This window comes from Antechinus flavipes, chromosome 3 (genome assembly GCF_016432865.1).
Source record: "Antechinus flavipes isolate AdamAnt ecotype Samford, QLD, Australia chromosome 3, AdamAnt_v2, whole genome shotgun sequence".
NCBI lineage: Eukaryota > Metazoa > Chordata > Mammalia > Dasyuromorphia > Dasyuridae > Antechinus > Antechinus flavipes.
In genome coordinates this window covers 303,306,841-303,321,923 of record NC_067400.1, presented here as the reverse complement: position 1 = coordinate 303,321,923, position 15,083 = coordinate 303,306,841, and the positions used below count along the sequence as shown (strand labels likewise).

General features: G+C 34.2%; 1 pseudogene; it reads right to left on the bottom strand.

Moving 5' to 3' along the window:
* Positions 1-15,083, bottom strand: part of LOC127557190 (elongation factor 1-gamma-like) — an 80,173-nt pseudogene that overhangs the window by 11,150 nt on the left and 53,940 nt on the right.

Genomic DNA, 15,083 nt, shown 5'->3' with positions numbered 1-15,083 from the left:
CTGACACAATATTTTGGGGCAATTTTAATATCATTTCTTTAATCTCTGGAAGTGCATTTTAAATTTGAATAATTATAAACATATATTAGAATAATTTTACTATGAAACAAATTTTTAATTCTGCCATATCTATTTACTTTGCCTTATGGATAAAAAATGCACTGACAATGGATGCAACTTGGTTTTTCAAGGCATACTTAAATTTTGGCTCTTCTGGTAGTAAGATGTCTCAACTAATTAATCTAATCTATCTTAGTCTCTTAGACTAAGTGTGAAAACTTTTAAAAAAGCATTTGGTGAAGTGAAACTATTCCAATTGGCAAAAGGATTTCACTATGATGTCTGGATCATGTATGGAAGCATTCAATTAGTTAGAAAGAGGAATTCAGAAATTGGGAGTAAACCTGGAATTTTAGGTGAATCCTCCTGACAAGGAAATCTCTGAGGATGGGATGAAAGGGAGAAGCCTTGTCAGATGTTTTTCCCTGCTCTAGCTTTTGACTAGAGAAGGAGTTCAGTTTTGAAGGATCCAGAAGGTTTTGGAAATCTCATTTTCCCGAATGGATGCCCATCAATTGGAGAATGGCTGGGTAAATTGTAGTATATGAATGTTATGGAATATTATTGCTCTGTAAGGAATGACCAGCAGGATGAATACAGAGAGGCTTGGAGAGGCCTACATGGACTGATGCTAAGTGAGATGAGCAGAACCAGGAGATCATTATACACTTCGACAATGATATTGTATGAGGATGCATTCTGATGGAAGTGGATTTCTCTGACAAAGAGACTTAACTGAGTTTCATTGGATAAATGATGGACAGAAACAGCTACACCCAAAGAAGGAATACTGGGAAATGAATGTGAACTATTTGCATTTTTGATTTTCTTCCCGAGTTATTTTTACCTTCTGAATCCAATTCTCCCTGTGCAGCGGGAGAACTGTTCGGTTCTGCAAATATGTATTGTATCTAGGATATACTGCAACATATTTAACATATATAGGACTGCTTGCCATCTTGGGGAGGGGGAGGAGGGAGGGAGGGGAAAAAACGAAACATAAGTGATTGCAAGGGATAATGTTGTATAAAAATTATCCTGGCATGGATTCTGTCAATACAAAGTTATTATTAAATAAAATAAAATTAAAAAAAAAAAAAGAAATCTCATTTTCCCACTGCTGTCCTAGCATCATACCCTTAAAGCAACATTGGCTCACAGAATGGAGACAACACTAGTTTACATCTTCTCTTCATTTCCCTAGAGGTATACTTGGATGGCTAGTGGCAATGTCTTCTCTGGATAAATGGACACATATTCATTATGTTTAAGAGGAACTTAGTACCTCATGAATAGGAGAAAAGGACTTCCAGAAATCAGAAACTGTGTTTCCTTTTTGCCATATGCTCTCTATGTTTAAAAACACTTTTTCTTAGCCTGTATATGTATTTGAGGGAAAGAATGTCACAAATTCTCAGGGAAGATTTTTTATACCAGCTGTCCTTACTGCACCATCTTAGTAAATACCTCTTTCTAAAAGCCATTTAAGACTGACGGGCTAAATTGATTCTTATTATTATTCTTAATGATATCTTGGGTGGAAATACACTGGAGGCTTAAGTTGCAGCATTAAAGAATCATTTCACTCACCCTAAGGTAGGTACTAGAACTTGAATGAGAGATGTAGCTTCCCAGCCCCCAAGCTCTGGGAAGGGAGAATGAGGATGCTTTCTAGCTTATGTGGACTATAATGAGAAATGGAATGCTTTCTTTCCTTCCTCCTGTAGAACTGACCCTGTCACCATCCAACTACTAATTTTGAAAAACTTACCTACCTTAGTGATTTTATGGGCTTCTTCTTTTTCCAGAGGTGGAACACAATTTCCTTGAGATGGAGGCAAAGGTGACAGCGTAAAAGGAGGAGGTAACAGAGGCCTGCAAAGTGCCAGGGAGGTATTGGATCAAAGCCTTCTTTGTGGAGACCTTGAATGTTGATTAGTATCTTAAGATAAAAACCAGGCTTTCAGGACTATGTTGACATGGTGCCTGAAGTATACAGGATTATCTTCAGGGGTATTGGTTGGGATAAACTTTCTATGATTAATTCAGTTGGCTACAAAGTAATGTCATTTATTATATTATCCTGCCTCATACCATATCAAGCACAGTATTTAATCAATGAAACAAAATAAAGAGCAATACTGTAAGACACTGTTGTCCAACTCAAATAAAAATATGTCATTAATCTCTACATAAGGATCCGGTCAGCCAGCATGTTGACTTAATTTAAAATGTGATGTTATCTTTGTTTTATTATATTTTATTTATTTTGTTAAATATTTCTGAATTATATTTTAATCTGGTTCATACCAAATTTGAAAGTATTGTGAGTTCCATGAGGCCCAAGGGGCTATGTGTTTGACACCTCTGCTATAAGAACAAACCTCTACCTACAGTTTTATTGGGAACTGTAATCAATCAGTGCCATTTCAACAAAAAATATTGACTGCGAAATTTTATAATCAAAGTTATCTTGTTAGCAATAAAAATGTTTAAAATGTTAAATTATAGATAATAGCTACAACTTTAAAGACTTTAAAATGGATTTTCCTTATCTTTTTAGTACATTTACATGTAAAAAAAAAAAAAGTTTTGAAAATTGTAAAATGTTTTAAAGTGTCCTCAGCATAAGAAGGTATGGGGGAAAATGTTATTTTCTAGTTAATAATGCTTAAGATTGAAATATTGATTTAAAAAACTATGATGAACAATGTTTTGTTATTACACTACTGAATTTGAACTGAAAACTGATTTATCAAATCAATGATGTCTTTCTACCATACTATGCCTTTTCCAGTGGGTTGATATAGCATATACTCAGCCTCAGCTGAAACATTAATTTTCACTAATATTATTTAATCCTCTCCCAAATTTAAAGTGAGGCCTTTTATTGTTGATTTAAAAAAAAAAATTCCCAATTTTCTGTTTTTTTTTTTTTTTTTTTGTTTGTTTTGGCTTAGGTTGGTTTGATTTGTTAGTTTGGTTGGTTGGCTTGATTCTTAAACATGGTAAATCTATCTGATAGTGAAAAACATTCATAAAAATGAATCTTTACACAGATACATATGCATGCATGTGCATATGCAATATACTCCAATAACACTTATGAGTCATAGTTTAGATTTCCCTTACAGGGCAGATAAACATTTTTCAACATTTTGAATTGAGAGTGGAAATGATTATAATTTACACTTATACATCTCCTTTATTCGCATGAATTCAAAGAAGTTCAAACAATTTGTCTTTTTAATCCTCATTCATGTAAAGGAGATAACCGGTGTTAACTGTGCTCATTGTTCTGAATGGAGAAGTAAAGGTATAGAGATGTTTAAATTATTTCTCCAAGATCACTCATTAAATTAGCTGGGCAAATTATAATGTAATTCTTTTAATTAGATTGTCTGACCACTATTTATCCTCTGAATGTGAGTATTCCATTACTGGCCCTAGGATAAGACAATGAAATTCTCCTTACACAAAAAAACAAAAACAAAAAAACTTGTCTCTTTCATATTGCTCTCTCTCTCTCTCTATATATATATATATATACATATTTTCACTAGGGTATAATCTGTGAAATTAATTATATACCATATTACACTTAAAGTTTACATTATAACTAATGTTAACATTAACAAATGAACTTTAATTATTGTAAGAAAGTCTAGATAATGTTAATTTTTAAATAAAATCTTTAAAGATAATTTTTTTAATAATTGTCCTTAAGTGATTAGCCTCCCACATTTAAAGGCCTAATAATCATTGTTCTTTAGTCATGACTATTTCAGTGATAGTCATATTTTTTGTTTTATTTTGAATCACATTTTTTGAATATATGTACATAAAATTATAAAATTAATTTTTTAAATAAAAGTTTTAATTCCTCATTTATATAATTATAAGGAGACTGGAATTTAGGGATTTTTATGAGAAGATTTTTATGAAGTTTAGGGGTATGAATGAATTAGGGAGAGCTAGGTGGTACAATGGAGAGAGTTCTGAGCTAGAGTTGGAAAAGCCAATTGCAAATAGTTACTAGTTGTGTGACCCTGGATAAGTCTTTTGTCCAGTTTCCTCATCTGTAAAATGGGCTGGTGAAAGAAATAGAAAATCATTCTAATATCTTTGTCAAGAAAACCCCAAATGAGGTCAACAAGCACTCGATATAAATGAAAACAACTGAACAACAACAAAAAACATAAATGGAATTTATATGGTATTTTATTATTTAAAATGGAAAAAAAATCTCATGCAATTTAAATAAGTGGCACAAATTTTTCTTAAATTTGTGTTGTGATTTAAGTGTTCTGCCAGGCATCAAGCATACAGTCATAAAAATGAACCAGTCCCTGACCTCAAGATTCTCCTACCTGAGGTTCCTATATGCACACAGATAAAATATATGCAAAACAAAGCAAAGTAATTTCAATGAGAAATTGTTAACAATTTAAGGAGAGGAGGTAGATCTCAGAAAGCTTTTTTATAGAAGGTGGCACTTGAATTTGTCTTTGAAGAAAGCTGAGTGTTCTATGAGGTGAAGGTGAAGAGAAATCACATTCCATTTATGGGGAATCACTTAACCAAAGACATTGAAGTGAGGGATGAAATATCACAGTTTTAAGCAAGCAGCCCAGTTGAACTGAAATGGAGACTGTGAGATAAGTAACATAAAATAAGATTGGAAAGGAAGGTGGGAGTCAGATTATTGAGTCCTTAATGTCCCAGGAAGTGCATTTTTTATTTTATCCTAGGTCCTTATAGGGAGGCATTGGAAATTTTTTTCATCCAGGGGCAGTGTCATGGTCAGAACTATGTTTTAAGCATAGCCACTCAGCAGTGACATGGAGGATGTTTCAAAGCAAATAGATTAATTAGGAATCTATTACAGTTATCAAAGTGAAAAGTGATGGGAATCTGAAATAATGTAGAAACCATGAGAAGAGAGAGAAGGGGACAAATTTAAGAGGTTTTTAAGGTAGAAATGACAAGTGCCATTAGTAAATAATTAGATATGTAGAGTATGAAAAAAGGGGGGAATGAAAGATGACTCTAAAGATGTGAAATTAATACTGGAAGAGCAGTAATACCTTCAATAAGAAAAGATCATATCAAGTTTGTTTGGGAAATATGAGATCAGTTTTGAACATGTCGAGTTTGAGATACCTATAGGATATACTGGTGGAAGGGAATTGGTAATGAACACTTGGATGGAGGTGATAGTTAAACCTCTGGAATTCTTAAAGAATAGGACATAGAGAAAGAAAAGAAGAAAAAATTAGAACAGAATCTCAAGGATTGTCCAGACAATGAACAGAAGGGAGATATTGATTTAGAAAAGAATACAAAGAAGAAATGGTTATTAGTTAGAAGAACTAAGAAAAAAATGTGATGGAAGCCAAGATAGGAAAGTTCAGGAAAAAGGTTTGTAGTGGTGGCAACAGTAATTGTATAACTGGTAGGTAGCACTTTTACAATGATTTAAGTTTTATAAAGTGGTTTAATGTTTTAGTTCATTTGATCTTTCCAGCAACCCTTGGAAGTATATATTACTATTATTCTCATTTTATACATGAAGAAATTGAGTCTGTGGGAGGGTAAGTGACTTGTGGGCACACAGTGTGTGTCTGAGATGAGGTTTACACTCAGATCTTTCTGTGTAGAATGAATGAGAAGAGGCTATTGGATTTATTTAAAATAATATTTTATTTTTTTCCAATACACACAAAGATAATTTATCATTAGTTTTAAAAAAGTTCCAATTTTTATCCATTTCTTCTTCCCTCCTCCCAAGAATTATAAGCAATTTGATGTCAATTATATATGTGGAGGTTTTCAAATTTAACAGTTAAGGGATCATTAATAATCTTGAAGACAGCACTTTCAATGGAGTTTGAAGCCAGATGGCAGGTGACTGAAAATGTGATGGAGGATGGTGAGAAAATTGAGGTAAGCCCTTCTTTAGAAGTCTGGATATGGGAGAGAAAAGAGATAAGATGATAGATTATATGAATGGCAATATCAAAACAAGGTATTTAGAAAATGGAGACCTACGTATGTTTTTGTCAGTGAATAATAACTTTCTTATAGTTTTTAACATATACAAAACACATCATTTATGTTTTTTTTCCCATTTAAGCCTCAGAATAATGATTATCTGTCTTAAATTTTTACTATGCTGAGACTCAGGTTAAGTGACATCTATGATCATACAATTAGTGTATATCAGAATTCAGATTTGAACACAATTTTTTCTGATTCCAGATCCAACACTACATTCACTAGTCCAGGTTGTAATCTATAGGAAACCAGAGATTTTAGATGAGGAAAAAATAAGAAAGGGCTAAGGGGAAAGTTTCTAGAAGAAATGGAAGGCTTACTCTTGAAAGGAAAACTACCTTTTCTTTTTCTTTTTTTTTTTTAATAGCTTTTTATTTACAAGTTATCTGCATGGCTAATTTTTTAGCATTGACAATTGCCAAACCTTTTGTTCCAATTTTTCCCCTCTTTCCCCTTACCCCTTCCCCAACCAACACATGTTAAATATGTTAAAGTATAAATTAAATACAAAAGAAGTATACATGTCCAAACAGTTATTTTGCTGTACAAAAAAAATCGGACTCTGAAATAGTGTACAATTAACCTGTGAAGGAAATAAAAAATGCAGGCAGACAAAAATATAGGGATTGGGAATTCTATGTAATGGTTCTTAGTCATCTCCCAGAGTTCTTTCGCTGGGTGTAGCTGATTCAGTTCATTATTGCTCCATTGGAACTGATTTGGTTCATCTCATTGCTGAAGAGGGCTATGCCCCTCAGAACTGATCATCATATAGTATTGTTGTTGGAGTATATAATGATCTTCTGGTCCTGCTCATTTCACTCAGCATCAGTTCATGTCAGTCTCTCCAGGCCTTTCTGAAATCGTTCTGTTGGTCATTTCTTACAGAACAATAATATTCCATAATATTCATGTATCACAATTTATTCAGCCATTCTCCAATTGATGGGCATCTACTCAGTTTCCAGTTTCTGGCCACCACAAAGAAACACAAACATTCTTGCGCTTACAGCCCCCTTTCCCTTCTTTAGTATCTCTTTGGGATATAAGCCCAGAAGTAAAACTGCAGGATCAAAGGGTATGCACAGTTTGATAACTTTTTGAGCATAGTTCTAAATTGCTCTCCAGAATGGCTGGATGTGTTCACAATTCCACCAACAATGCATCAGTGTCCCTGTTTTCCTGCATCCCCTGCAACATTCATCATTATTTTTTCCTGTCATCTTAGCCAATCTGACAGGTGTGTAGTGGTATGTCAGAGTTGTCTTAATTTGCATTTCTCTGATTAATAATGACTTGGAGCATCTTTTCATATGGCTAGAAATAGAGAACTACATTTTCAATAGAAATTGGAGCAAAAGAGAATGGAGATATTGAAGAAAGGCTTTGGTATGTAAAATAGGGGAGGAAAGGAGGTTTGTGAGGATGGTTTATACATTCATTTTTCAAAACAGAACTTATAGGAGGATGATTTCTCCATCAAGACCTTGTATTGTTCATAAAATAAAAATAAAAATAAAAAAATAATAAAAGTGTTCGCCTAAATGGGTCTGATAAGAGAAAATCTCAATATAATATAAGCATGATTCCAATCATTATAGTCGATTATAAAGAGTCAATTATTCAGCTACTTAGTTTAGAGTGTCTGAAAATGATAAAGGGAAAAAAAAAAGGGATGGTTAGCAATCAAGGGAGAAGCCCTCAGTTCGATAGGGTCACATGATAAATTGGAGCTAAGAAGGATTAGGTCCCATAGAAAGCCGGCAGAAATAAATGTTTCTGAGCTATTTTCAGGTGAATGTTTTTAGCGACTGCTAACACAGGGAGCCCCTTCTTCTGTAACCTGTAATGCACGTTTACTAATGAATCCACAGTTTTAAGTATTAGGGGATAAATAAATAGAGTATAAACAAGATTTTTCTGTCTTTTATACTGGAGCAGGAGGCAGGAAGACTCATTTTCCTGAATTCAAATCTGGCCTCAGATACTAACTCTGCGAACTGGGCAGGGTGCTTAATCCCTTTGTTTTAGTTTCCTTCTCTGTAAAATGAGCTTGAGAAGGAAACAGCAAACCACTCCAGTGTCTTTGCTAAGAAAACTCCTCATGGAGTTAGCAAAGAGTAAGGACAAAACTAAAAGTGACTAAATAACAAAAGACTCCTCCCATTCTGAATTGGTAAGGTCTAGGTCTGACACAAGACAACCTTTTAAATTTACTCAAATTTCTAGTCCAAACTTAGCTATTTTGACTAAGAATGTAGCCCTTTATCTTTTCCAATTGTCATTATGATATTCAAAGTACAGTGTTTACTTACATATAGGGAACAATTGGACTAATGGAGGGTTTTTTGAGTGTTTCTTTCCCATGAACCATAACTATAGGCAAATTAGTTAACTTCTCATAACTCTAAGCATCTCTCTCAAACCATAAATTGCAGAAGAAAAGGATTTTCCCCACAGAGAGGTCCTGATAGTTATGAATTCACAGGCTTAATGTCTATTTTTATCCATAAAAACCATAAAGAATGGCAGTATTGACCTGGTCATTGTGGAAGAATCCTGAGTTTCTCTATTCAATTAAGCCTGCCAGTTTAGATTAGGGCTTGGAGTAGAAAATTATTAGGGTTTTGTAATCAGTCCTAAATATTCAATAATTTAAATAATTATTGTCTAATTGTAAATAATTAAAATTTAAATAGTAAATAATTGTGTAATTAAACAATTATTGTGCAAAAATAAACCAAAGACACCCTTCCTCCAATAACACAACAACACAAAGGAACCTTTATGGGTCTTTTTATATAGAACCTTTATAGTTATTTATTATTTTGGATCAAGACTGTAATTTCCCTAGTACAGGAAACTCCTGGTGAGAAAACACCTTTCATTTATGCTGATCATTACTAGCTTTGCAAACTTATGGTCTAAGGGAACTTTTGGGGTTACAAAGGTGTTAAAAGACTTTTACAGGGTCATTCATATAATATTTGGGAGAAGAAACACTTAAATCCATGTCTTTCTGACTCTGAAGCAGGCTCTTTGTCTCTGTCTTTGTCTCTCTCCCTTTCCTCCTTACCACACCATCCTACTTTTCTCAAGTAGGTTATATTTGTTTTGAAAAGCTTCAAAATTCTAGGATAGGATTCTCAATTTTTTCAGTGGCAGCTTGATTTTTTTCCCCATAGTCATAATCTAGATCCTGATTCTAGGATGCCTGCTAAGAAACTCAAAGCTATATTATTACAATTGTAGTCCTTCCACTGAGAAGCACAATAGTCCCTTTCAAGGAAGAGTGATAAAACAGGGGCAAGCATTTCTAACAACTGCTTTGAGAAATCTCTCTTCTTGTCTCTTAACTTGGAAGACAGTAAAATTATAATAGTTATTATAAAGCATACAGTTCAATCAGCATTCTGTCTCCCAGTAGGCTTTTTCATTCAATGAGAATTTCTGGCTAAAATTTAGCCCTAGGAGAGAATACCACAATGATGTTACAATGAGGCTGTTTAAACAGCTCTTTTGTAATATAATTGTTGCAGGCCAGATTTAGTACAATGGATAACCCCATCGGTCTAAGATAGCCAGATGTGAACAAAATGAAGTGCAATGAAAATATAATGCAACATTACATTGCACTTGTTCTGATGGCTGGCAGGACTACAAGAGCTGAGGTACACTGCCTCTGTAAGCTGTGAGTGACCTGGCCCTTCTTTCCTTGTCACATGAGTTTCATGTGCTTTGTCTAGGTTCAAGGACTTGGCTCAGGAATATTTTTTCTTGCCATCTGCACTCCTTGGAAATTGAGTTTTTTTGTGAATTTTCACTAGCTTATTTATGTTGTCAGAGTCTGGGGATGGTTACCTTTTTATATTCTCTTGTGTCTTGTGTTTAAATGTCAAATTTTCAATTTGACACTGGTATTTTCATCAGAAATACTTGGCAGTCCTCTGTTTCATTAAATATCCCTTTTTTCCTCCTGAAGGATTAAACTTTATCCTAAGTCCCATGTCCCAATATGGAAGATGTTAAATCTTATGTAATTCTGACTGTAGCTTCATGATATTTAAATGACTTCTTTCAGACTACTTGCAATACTTTCTTCTTGCTTTAGAAACCTTAGAATTTGTCTATTATATTCTTGGAAGTTTTTATTTTGGGATCTCTTTTAGGAGGTGATTGGTGGATTTTTCCAATCTCTGATTCTAAAATGCTGACTCGTATTTCTTTATATTTTTTGATGCATACTATGAAGGCTCCTTTTGTAAAATTGTGGCTTTCTAGTAGTCTAACAATTCTTAAATTATTATTCCTCAAGCTATTGTGCAGGTCAGTTTTTTCCCCAATAAGATAGTTTATATTTTCTTATATTTTTTTCATTTTAAACTTCATTTTATTATTTCTTGATATAACAGGGTGTCACTGGCTTTCACTTGGGCAATTCTAATTTTTAGGGAATTATTTTCTTCAGTAAGCTTTTCTACCTTCTACCCCCACCAATTTGGTCAATTTTTCTATTTAAGAATTTTTTTCTTCAACCAATATTTGTATTTTTTTTTCCATTTAGTCAATTCTAGTTTTTTTTAAGATGTTAATTACTTCAGGATTTTTTGTGTCTCTTTTATCAAGATATTGTCTCTTTTCATAATTTTCTTGCAGAATAGATCTTTTTACCAATCTATTCTTCTGCCTCCTAAGTTGTCTTTAATTAAGAAATCTTACCCTGAACTTTTTTTGAGGGGGCTATTAAGTTCTAGAATTTAATTTGAGAGATTATTTTAGTTATTTGGAGGAAAATATTGAGAGTTCACATGGGTTTTTATCTTTACTGTGCCATTTTGGGTTCATTCTTCTTCTTTATATTTATATTTTCAGTACCCACCACTGTATTTGGCATATAATTAGTTCTTTAAAATGTTTGTTCATTGTTTGGTTGAAGTTACTAGTGAACTAAGTCATAGCAGTCATGCTTGACTTAAGAAAATCAAAGAAATGGTGTATTATAGTCAAGATATACCTTGCTATATATATTAGACAGATTATAAAAGTACAATGTATTCTCTTTGTGTAAAACCTATGATTTTACATTGTAAATTATATAATTAGAGTGGCTGACTATAATATATGTAGGCAAGAAGTAGGATATATAAGGCTTTTAATGCTAGTAATAACACCCCACCTTTACAGGTTTTGGGAATTAATATTATTTTAAAAAAATATCCTTCATTTATGAGTATTTGTGCTTATTTTGGCCTTTAATACTGGTTCAGAAATGTTCAAATTCACAAAATTTCAAGGAGTTTCTGTAATGTAGGAACTATTTCCTGCAAGAGCTGATTATGGAAAGAAGAGTAAGTGGAATCTCAGGAGATGGAAAATTAGAAATGTTTTGAATTAAACCTAAGAAATAGCATGAAAGATGAACTCAGGATGAGAAAGAGAGAAAAAAGCAGACACACAGAGATGGAGAGACAAAAAGAGACACATACAGAGAGACAGAGAGATGCACACAGGCAGAAAGGGAGGAAGATAAAGGGAGGAGAGATAGACATAGAGAGACAAAGAGAAACAAAAGGAGAAAGAGGAACACAGAGATAGAAGCAGAGAAACAGAAAAACAGAAATATAGACAACCAGATGGAGACCAAAATAGAAATTTGGGATACACGAAGACAGAAAAAGAAAGAAGAAAGAATTAACAGCAGAAGGGCTTATGGAAGTGAAAATTTAGTAGGAAGAAGAGATACAGAACTGCAACTTGGCATTGAGGTTGCCCATGGATATATAGGCCAATGGAAAGAATTAAAAAGATAATGTGGAGAAAACAATGTGGTTTGGCTGGGACTGCCTGAGTAGCTAAGCTGTGGTGCTTGGTTACTTCTACACCTTTTTGCAATTCAATAATAATTTTACATAAAGGATAAGGATCTGAGAGCTCCAATGAGCCAAATTGAAACCAGACTGGAAAATCTTAGAAAAATCTATATGTGATGAACTGTTTCCACAATCCACTTAAGTAAATATTTATTTAGCTCTCACAGGTGAAATATAAGTAATCGCTACATTTTTCCTTCTAGGCAGGTTGCAACTCAACTGAGAAAACTGCAAAATAAACCAACCAGTAGCAGCTTGAGTCCCTCTGCCAACATAGAGAAACCCAAATGGATGCTTAAATTACTCACTTTAGCATTACTTTACATAAAAACCTGGCAAAATGATTCTCTTTAAATCCTATTGGCTTTCCCAGATATCTTGTCAAGGTTGCTGCATGGCTCTATTTTATTCACAACTGAATCACTATTGATTTATATATCAAGAATGACTAGAGATATCTTCCCAAAGGGTCAGATTCTCCCTTAGTTAAGGTTTTGGGGATCATTTTGAATGCTAAGATTTCCAAAACAAAGTGTATTTCTGTTAGCCTCAGATCTTCTCTTTCCCCCAAAGAAGACTGTCAGACTGTCAGACTGTCAGACTGAGTTAGTTCTAAATGTGGAAATTCTTATGTCTTCTCATTAATAAGGATAATAAGACTGATGATCATCCAGGTCACCCAAATCTTCCATAGCAGAGAAGGAATAGAAATTCATATTATCTTTGCACTGTTCACACACACACACACACACACACACACATTTTCTATCATGAAGTCCCCATAATTTTACTGTTTAAACACGTTTTCATGTCTGGATGTGATTTCCTATTCGTTACTAGTTCATTTTTCAGATTGAGGGCGATAACTATTGAGAGCAACTATCAATAATAACTTGCATTGACTAAACACTTTAAGATTTACAAAGCACTTTATGTCAATCCTGTGAAGTATGTTATTCGAACATTATTATTTCCATTTTACTGAGAAGGAAACTGAGACTCAGAGAGATTTAAATTATTACAATTAATATCTTAGACTTTGTATTTGTATCACCATTGCTTAGAATTGTACTTGGCACATAGAAATTGTTTCATAAATACTTGTTAATTGGTTGGTTAATACATTACCATCATTTATCAGTATATCACTTCCCTTCCCCACCCATCTGTGAACAATAGAAAATCCTATTCAAAAATGACTACTCAGAGACCTCTTGAAGTAAAAAGCAGAAAAGTTGTTTATTTAATAAATTCTCATGAGAAGGAGCAATTCCACCGCAAGGAGGGAAAGAGAGAGAGCTCACAGTAGAAGGGCTAAAGAAGGGGATAAGGTATACAGTTTTTATAGGTTTTTAGTTACAAAGGATTACATCGTGAGTTAGAGAACATTAAGAGATAGGTGCCTTCCCCTCCCCTCCCATTGGATGTTATTCGTGCCCCAAACAGCAGATTCCCTAGTTCCGGGAGGAACCATACATCAGGCAACTAATTGTCGAGATGTTGATAACTTGAACAGCGATAAATGTCATCATTCGAGGTTAAATACATATGTCTAAAATCTAAGTACACATTGGCTACCACTCAACATACCCATGCAGGTCACAGAGACTTAGAGAAACTAAAAATACAGAAGAAGAAGTTAAACGTCCTTGGAAGTTGAGCTGCTGAAAGTTCTTTACTTTATCTCTACTACACACACACACACACACACACACACACACACACACACACATCCTTTATGATAAAAAGTGAGAAAAAACAAGAAGTTTAACAAAATTAATAATTTGTTAACAAGCATTTATTGTGTTTATTATGTGTAGCACTGTGCTAAGCAGTGAGAATTGTGAGAAATGATTCATTTGGACTCCTACTCTATTACAATTGGTATTAATCAGTTTAATATGATTCTGTAGGAATAGTGATCATAAGTTCTGTATATTAGGCCCCAGAGTTGTGAGCTGCAGATTGCAAGTTCTCTTGCTTAATCATAGGAAGCTAACTAGAGATGCTCTCCATATTTATTTTTTCCTTGTTATGGTGACCAAGTCCAGTGTGGCAGAGGTGACTCAATTACATGGAAATTCTCCCATCTTATTTTTGAACCTCTGGATCACTCTTTCTTGTTCAACAAGAGCAAGTGACCATTTTATGACCATTTTGTAACTACTTAGTCAGTGGAGATACCCTCTGCTTCACCCAATTTATGACTCCCCCCTGCTTTGTTAGAAATAACACTCTTGACACTGAAATTCAGACATCAAGGAAAATTTATTAAAGAAGAATTTTAAGGAATCGTCTTAATGTTTCTGGCCAGAAATGGGGGGGGGGGCAGTTCTCTTCAGGAAGAAGGAGCATTAGACACAGAAGCAGGGGACCTGTTTATCTTTTGGTGTAAACTTTTTACAACTTTTGCTTACATGATGCAGCTCCTCCCATCAGAGAAGGGATTGATCCATTTTATCCAGGTTACAATCTTTCTGATATGCCCATTACATGTTTCCCATTAATATGTATAAAACATGTCCCCCCCCCCATCCATACATCTCACATTCAAAAATGGTGAAAAACTTCTCTTCTGGAGTGTGTTGTTTAATATTCAATTAGCCTGTTAAGCAGGGGCAGTAGTGATTAGGTCAGGTCGTGTCATTGACCCCAACTAGTTTGGGCTACATGGGCTATTATCTTAAATTTGTGGTTTTCTCAAAACCACAAGACTCTTTCTGATTGGCTGACATCACCTGTGCCTTCCTAGCCCCCCAATTTCTTGTTTGCTCAAGACTTCTATTGATGTGTTCTGTGAATCCTAATCTTTCTTAATCTCTCACATTCTGAAAACCTCTTGGTCAGTGGTACCAACTATCCCACACTACCTTACAACAGTGTGGAAACCCAACTTTTCAGCATTTCTCACATCATTTTTTTGACTGATATTTCATTTTTGCCTCTCAAAGCCAAACTTATCAACTAAAGAGATTCTGTATTTTGTGTAGTTCCTCTGCAGTGTTCAGGTATCAAACCATCTAAAAATAAAATCATGGAGAAAGGGGGCATCCCAGATTATGAGGAAGATCCAAAGTCTATTTCATTGGAGACCAT